We start from the raw sequence: 9,113 nt of genomic DNA, 5'->3' as shown, positions 1-9,113 counted from the left end.
TGAACCTAACCTTTTTTATTATAAATATAAAACCAAGGTCATACCTTAAATGTTTTCTTTATCATTACAAAACTACTTACCAAAATCATTTTGAATTTTTTTTAAATTCATCTTAGATTTATTGTTAAAACTATTTTTAATTAACCTATTTTAAATATTAAAATTTATTTTAAAACTACATTTATTAAATCATGAGAGTTTTGAGAGTTCTTTTGAAATTTTCTACTTATGTTAAACATGCTTGAATAGAATTAGTGGGGAAATAGTAATTAATCAATTGATAATTGCCTTGCTAACTGTCCATTGATTAATTTCTCAATTTACTTAATTTTCCTTTGATTTGCATAATTAGGATGCACAAATGCACTTATTTAAGGCTTACCTAGTTCTCAGGACTTGAATGTGATGTTTGTGTACTTATGTGTGATAAGTCCAAGGGTTAGTAAAATTGATTTAACCATATAGAATTTAGTGACATCATTGAGGATAATGATTAAGAACTTGTGTTGAAAACTTAGAAAATTATAACAATTAGGATGCATATTCCCTTGACATTAAATTTTGAACACATAAACATAGTTGCATTGCCTTCCCATAGAAAATTTTCCCACTCGTTTTGAAGTTATTAGGCCCCTTAATTAATTTACTTAGTTTTAAATCCTTAATTAATCCCCTAGACTTCTAAAAATTTTAATAAATAAATATTATATCTAAAAGATAAATATAATATTCTAATTGGACATAATTAACCCCTTAATCAGAGAAAATTAAATCCACTTTAATTTGACAGCAATTTTAAGTACAATTTTACTTTAATTGAAAAATAACATTTAAGTAATTAAAAATAATTAAAAATCCCATAAGATTTTCAAACACTTGCTGATCCCTCCTTAGATCATTTCTAGTTTTGGAGGTGATTTCAAGAAGTTTGGAGTTTATTTGGGTTCAAATCATTAAAAGGGCCTTTAATTGAAACAATTAAATAATTTAATAAATACCCAAATTTCATAAAATCATAAATAATTCTAAAAAATTCAAAATGAATCAAACTCAAAGGCAGCCAAATTGAATAAAAATATAATATTTTACAAAAATGTTAAACTTTCAAAGTTTAGTCAAAGTCAAAAAGTTAACAATTCGATCAAACATAAGTCAAAATCTAGGCTCAAAACTTCAAAAAGACATAACTTTGTGTAGAAAACTCTAAATTGAACGTGCTAGTAGTCTAACTACTCATTATAAGTCCTAATATTTGTTAAAAATCTAAAACTTTCAAAATTAACATTAATTTTAAAAGTCAACTTTTAACCCCCCCTAATTATGATAGTAAGATAATTCTAATAATCCATTAAAATTCCATGAATTTCTAATTTGATTAATAAAATTATTTAACAATCATTCTAATACATAAAAACCAATCCAAAGATGAAGTTTAATGGATGGACTACTTAGGGAAATAATGTTACGTGTCTTAAGGAGGCCTGGTTCATCGAGCCTGGTGGCCCAATGTCACAAATGAATTCAATTGAGTGTTAAAAATTGAAATTAACTTACTTTTAATTATTTAACCAAATTAAAATCCTTAATTCAACTAGATCAATAAGGTTTTTAGGATGAACTACTTTGGGCTGCGAGGCTATGTATCCTAAGGAATACTGGTTCCTAGAGCCTAATGACATATTGCCACGAACCTATTGATCAAAAATATAAAATAATTTAACTCTCAAAATTAGTAATTAATTAAATTATTTAATATTAATCCAAACTTAATTCCTAACCAACTAAATTAACTTAATCAACCTCAATTTTTATTAGGTAACCAAGGCCTATGAGGCTACTAACTTAACCCCAATATAGGTGAAATAAACTTCATGGCCTCGGTATGCAACAAAGGTAGCAATCATTTAACAATTAAAATACACCTAAGTAAAGCTTTAACACATTAATACTTAAACTTGAATATAAAGGTTTACTTCAAACTTTAACAAACTCAAAAATTAGACAACTTTAATAAATTTTCCAGTTTAGGTTCTAACCTTGCCACATGACCTACTACACACACTTTAAATAGTTTGCTAGGACAACCGACTCTAGATCTAGGCTAGACCAGTGTTTACATTTTTGTTGTGTGCTAGGTTTTTGAGATTTTATTGAATGTTATGATTGAAATTTCTTTGTGTGTCTATTTACTTTTGCTGCACTCTGTGGATTGATGATGTATTTAGAGATTAAATTATCCTTAGGATAGGAACAATCTGGATGCTCACTAAGTTTTTTGTTGGTGGCTACGCTTATGCAGGGCAATAAAGGGGGTGTGTCTGTTTACTTTTATTGCACTCTATGGATTGATGATGTGTTTGGCGATTAGATTATCCTTAGGATAGGAATAATCTGAATGCTCACTAAGTTTTCTGCAAGTGGCCACGCTCATGCAGGGCAATAATGAGAGCTAAATAAATAATAAATATAATTTCTATAGCTTCTTTAGATGCTTAGCCCCCAAATAAAAAAGAGCATGGCCAAGTGTGTAAACTTTATATATATAAGTACTTGGGAATGAATTTTATTTATTAAATGCTTAGGATAACCTTGTAGGAGAGTCTAATTTTTTTTTATTCTTATATATATATATAATTTATCTGAGATGTTGAGATGTGAAAGTTCACATTTGAGTTGGGATACATGTATCCATATCTTGGATTCCAAAGAGGAAAAGATACCCCTTTGGAGGTTATTTCTTTCTTTTTTGGAATTTCAAATTTGGATCCTTTTTTATACCCAAAGTGGAAAGAGTAAACTTCCCCTCAAGAAAAGAATTATCTTCTCCATTGGGTAGCCAGCTATGAAGAATTCAAAGAGTCCGAAGGAGATAAGATCGAAGAATTGAAGACAAAGAGTATCCCACTCAAAGTCACTTGTATATGTACTAGGATTAGAATTCGGGTTGTAGTTAGCGGTGCCCAACCACATTAATTTCTGTATTTCTGGACTATAATAAGCAAGGTAGTTTACCTATGGATATTTATTAATTAATTTGATTATATTTGATATGTTAATGTGATTGCATTTAGGATTTTTCCTGCTTTTCTTAGTTTTCTGGCATTTGTTTGTCACTTTTGATTTAGCCTAGATATGTGAGACTCGTGATGGTGTGAAATATTTTTACTCGTAATAAAAAAATTTAAAATTTTAAGAGTTAAACAACATAGAAAGATAATTAATTTAGGGAATAAGCTAGGGATAGCCCCTGAGGTCGCATGCATATTAATGCATCTTCTTTCCTTATTTTAAAACACTTCCCTACAACTAGTAGAGTTCAGATAATCCGACCTATGCGGTTGAGGTTTTGAACCTAGGGAAACCTAGCCTTTTAAAAACAATTTTTAAGCCTTTTTAAAATTTGAAGCAATCATGATTTGGGTATTTTAACCATCATATATTATATTAGAAGCATATTTAAAGGAATCTAAATTTTTATTGCATCTATCTTTAGCATTATCACCCAGCATAAGTCAAGGAGCTACTTAGGACAATCACTAGACATCAGCCCCAGCTCCCCAATCCAGGCTTGTGTAAGTCTAAATTTTGTATTGCATTAGTTATGTTCGGGTCACTATTATGTGGTGCCCAATTTAGATTTACGATATGGGGTGGATTTTGAATTATAAGACCCCAATCTCCAGGAATATAATCCTAAATTTCTAATAAAACACTCAACTCAAACTAAATCTTCTTTTAATCCAAAACTTAAAGCCCAACACTTAGATTAGGATGGGACACTTCTGAATCATTTCTAAAATCTTAAAGTTTCCCCTATTCTTCTTCCCTTGACTCTAAAAATAAGTGCTCCAATTTGATGCATTTCCTATTGAAATTTCAAATTCAACTTCTTTGATATCACTCCTAAAAAATCTTTTAATGAAATCTCACTATTATTTTAATCGAGAGTTTTTATAGGAGACTCCATTTTACTATGATGTAATTAACTATGAGGGCTTATGCTCGTAGGAGATTTAAAACCCACATCAATTTTTAAAATTAATTTTCAAAACTTAATTGATATTTCTTTTGGGAAAAATAACTTATAATGATTTTCATCATCATGTTTGAATGATTGCTAACAGATGATATTTTTTTTCTTTGGGGAGATTTATCATGTTAACATAAGTTCAAACATGAAATTAATGATAACTTCTCTTAATTACCATGGTCTAAAATTTGGCTAAACTTTGTTTTGACCCTCTAGGGTCATATGTGGTTTTACTTTAAATCAGACTATAATATTTAAGAGAAAATCTATAATTTTGGATCTAAAACTGTTAATGAATTTTTTTTTTCCTTCCGAGGTGATAAATCACCCTTAATGGTTGGTTTGATTTCAGAATTAAGTTCTAAACTTAATCCAAAATTTCCCAAAAGAAATTTTTAAAGCTCAAATTAGTCTTCTTTGGAAAAACTCAACCAACGTCATTCATTATACTCATGTTTGAATAATTATTAAACAACAATATCTTCTTCAATATGGGAGATATATCATTTGTTAATAAGGATTTGGGGATAAAGTTAATGGTAATCCACCTTGAATATCATATTTATAAATTAGATCAAACTCCATTTTGACCTTCTAAATACATATATGATTCTATCTTGGATCTGGTTATGATATTCGAGGTAGGATTTGTAATTCTATATTTGAACCCCATTTTATAATCTTATTTCTACTTCCCAAAGTGGTATGACTTTTCTAATTGGATGCTCAATCTCAGAATTCAAATCCAAAGTTGATTCCAAAATTCTAAAGAAACAAATTATTTTCAAAACCCGCTTTCAAAAATTCCACCAACATTGCCTTATCATCAAAGCAATGTCATCTTCATCCTTAGGCTAAGACTGATCACTCTCCAAGTCATCCACTTTTAATGCTATATTTTTCTCCTTGCACTTCTCACATACATCAATCTATCTTTGAGTCACTTCTTGATCATAAGAAATTAGTGATCTAAGAAGATTGTCAATATAATAAATATTTAAATCTTTCAACTTTGTTATAGTAGTTGTCTTTGCATCATAAGTAGTAGGCAAATAATGAAGAATCTAATTTAATTTCTTAGCATTCATTAGTTCCCTACCTAAAGCATGCAATAAGGAGACTATTTATGTGAAACCTATATACATGTCAGTGATTGATTCATTGGTTTTATATGAAAAAATTCATAAACGTGTAGCAAAATGTTCTTGTATTGACTATTATTTCTCCTAACATATATTGGAAATATTACTTTTGTTTTTTATGTATACTAATGTTTTAGGAAAATCATACTCCAGATAGTTGAAGACTTCAATTCAGATTAGATTAGGGTTTATTATTTTTAATGTCTATACATTTAATACTTTTCTTGAGTTTGAGAGAGTTTGATTGTAATTGGGTAATCGAGCACATGCATACTAGGGGAGTGTAAAAATTTGTAAATTTTTTAAACTAATCTTACTATATAATTTGGGATCATACGAGATGATTTGACCTAAGCATTCCTCTAGAAAGTAATTAATCAAACCATGCTAGGAAAATTTTCTAAGACTTGTTCGTACTGTATGAAGTTACCTTTTCATCCATACGAACAGGAAAATTTTTTGAACTGTTACTACTATACGATCATAGGATCGTACAGACGACTTCCAAAGTAAAAATTAGTTATATCCATTTTCATACCAAATGAAACATAATTTGATTAAAACATATCATACCAAATGATATGGATTTTATATAGTACTTTATTCAGAGTATGAAATCATTTCGTAATAAATTAATCAGATAAATCTGTTCAATTTTGAACTGATCGTACTATACAATATCAGTTCATACATAGGTTAATCAGAGTACTAAATCAGTTTGTACTATATCATACAAGTAAATTTTGAATTGTTCATATTTAGGATCGTCAATCGTACTATATGATCATGGACAGTCTAATTGAAAATTTTAGTTTTCTAGATGATTTTTTGTGCCTTTCATATATATAGTCTTAAAAACATACTCTGGATGATTCCTTTTTCATGTTTTCTTTGAGAGAAAGTGTGAGAGTGCTTTGGGAGAGTGTTTGAAAGTGTGGAGAGAGATCTTGCAAGCAAAATTCGTGAAGGGTTCACAAGATTTCCCAAAGGTGAGGATCTTTTTAAAAGTTTTGTCGAATATCTTCCTTTCTTCTTTCAAGTTGCATAAGAGAAGATATGATTCTCTACCGACACTAGGAGGGTGTGAAAAGATGACACTTCTTTATTGACAGCAGGAGTGTGTGAAAAGATAATGGTTCTCTATCGATACTTAGAGAGTATTAAATGATGATGGTTCTCTACTGATAGTTGGAGAGTGTAAAAGGACAATGGTACTCTGCTGTGCTGGGGATTGATGGAAGAGAGGTGTTTTATAAAGGCTTCTCCATCTTGCTATGGGAGCAAAAGGAGAGTCACTTTGGTAATAGTATAATACATTAAGAGGGAGTATTCAGGGTGTGGATGTAGCACTAGTTTGACTGAACCACTATAAATTTCTGTGTTTTTTATTTTACTGCATTTTAATTTTTTGCACTTTTTATTTTTTTGTGGTTGAAAAGTTTTTAGTTTAATAAAAACTTTAATTATGCAAAAAGTATAAAATTATTTCCTATAAAAATTTCTAAGAGGTTTTTTAAATTACTAATTCACCACCTCTTGGTTAGCATTGGGATAATTGGTTTAGGTTTAACAATCTATATATACTTTCATAACATACTATATAAATACCATATTATACAGTATGATCTATTTTAACCAAATCATGCTTTATTCAATACAAAAATTGATGAGTCTATTTTATACTCTAGAAGTCATCTGTACGAACCTGAGATCGTACAATAAGAACAATTCAAAAAATGTACCTGTTCGTATGGATGAAATGATACGCATGTTGAGATTATTGCAATATAGTTTTTCGTTTGTTAATATTCATGCAATATGTATGTCTTTTATGATTCCAAATATTATTATTTTAATTACAATTTCTCCTAACATATTTTGGATGTCTTTTTTATTATTATTTATATGTACTAATGTTTCAGAGAAATCATACTCCAGATTATTGAAGACTTTAAATCAGATTAGATTAGGGTTCATTATAAATGAAGTCTGTATTTTTTATTTTATAGAGTCTTATAGAGTGTGATTGTAATTGAGTAACTATGCACACACATACTGGGGGAGTGTTTAAAATTGTAAAATTTTTAAACTAATTATATTGTATGAACTCATTTCATACATGATGATTTGTTCAATTATTTTTCCCTAAGAGTAGTCAAACGAACTGTAGGTAAAAAACTTTTCTAAGTACTGATCATACTTTACAAAGCTTCCTTCATACAGATGTCGTCTAGAGTATGAATTAGATGGGTCCCTTTTCATCATGACAAATTCATTATTTTTATGAATGGATCATATTGTATGATGTCATCTTCATAGAAATGTTGTCTAAAGTATGAATTGGAAGAGTCCCTTTCATCTCAACAAATTTATTATTTTTATGAACGGATCATACTATACAATGTCATCTTGGAGGGTGTAAAAAGACAGCGGTTCTCTGTTGGAGGGTGTAAAAAGATGATGATTCTCTGTCGACACTTAGAGGGTGTAAAAGGATGACGATTATCTGACAACACTTGGAGGGTGTGAAAGGATAATGGTTCTCTGCCGACACTTAGAGGGTGAAAGGATCACTGTTCTCTACCGCACCAAGAATTGGTGGAAAAGATGAATTGTAAAGGCTTCTCTGCATTGTTGTGGGAGCAAAAGGAGAGTCACTTTGGTAATAGTGCAATACCTGAAGAGGTATTTTTAGAGAGTGGATGTAGGTCATGTTTGATTGCATGAAGTGTTTGATATATTTTTTATTTTAAAATAATTTTAATTTAAAATTAAAGGAAATTAAATTCCAAAAAAATTGATATATTACACATAATTTTTGGATTTATAATTAATTTATAATGACTTTTTGAAGAAAATAAGGTTTAAAATTAGTTTAAAACTAATAGTAAATATTAAAAAGGCGATGATGGGCCACGCAGTGCAGCGGGATTGGTCCCCAATACTGCGGGCAATCATTTCCTAGCAGCGTAAAGATTGTGCCACTGGCAATGATTTCCACATGATTGCGACAATCAAGCACCGCAGACGCAACATTACTTATCTACGTCAGTGAGCTCCCACTATCATTAGATCATCCGTTATTTTGAGCATATGGTCCAGATCTCACCGGACCACAAACTAAACCTTAGGATCCAAACCCGCGGTCGATCCGAACTGCGGAACAACCAAATCCTGACTGTTGATCGTGTGATCAATGGTGTGGATCGATCCTCAACAGATGAAAGACGCAACCCATAGCCCTAATTAAATTTTTTGGGATTTTTCTCTCGATCGGATGGATCAAATTTAACAAAATTTTAAACAGAGGCTCTATATATGAAGAGCATTCATGGGGGATTTTTATATATATATATAGAGCATTCATGGAGGATATTTTTTATGTTCTAAAATGCAATGTGCATGAAGTTATTTAACCCTATGTGTAGTGACGTAGGTCTAATAATTTTGAGAGATCTAACCGTTGGATCTTCAAATTCTTGACACAGTTGAGCTTATAGATTGTCCTTGAATAATTCTTCTATTGAATTCTAGCCTTGAAATGCTTTAGATCAATAGGAAAAGGACTTCGAAGCTTCTTAACCTCGGCTCATCAAAGATCCCACCGCTGGAGAGTCTTTGCCGATGGATTTGAGTGGAGGAGGGTGAAGAGGAGTCCAAAGATACCACCTATGCCAAATCTCATGCTTGGGGGTTCTTGGGAGAAAGAAATTAGAAAAAAGCCCCTCTCAAGAAACCTAAAACTCCTATATATACTCTAATGCTTATGATCAATGGCTAGGATCATGATTAGGGGAATTAGGAGTGGAGCAAGGCTTAATTGGTCGTGGCTTCACCCTAGGGATCACTTGGAAAGAGCTTAGTACATTGAATGGATTTAAATTGACCTAAAAAGGACAAATTGACCTAAAGAGACTTGGGTTGACCAAGTTAAAGCTTGA

This window comes from Dendrobium catenatum, unplaced genomic scaffold (genome assembly GCF_001605985.2).
Source record: "Dendrobium catenatum unplaced genomic scaffold, ASM160598v2 fragScaff_scaffold_783, whole genome shotgun sequence".
Classification (NCBI taxonomy): domain Eukaryota; kingdom Viridiplantae; phylum Streptophyta; class Magnoliopsida; order Asparagales; family Orchidaceae; genus Dendrobium; species Dendrobium catenatum.
Note: the sequence above shows the minus strand (reverse complement) of the source record.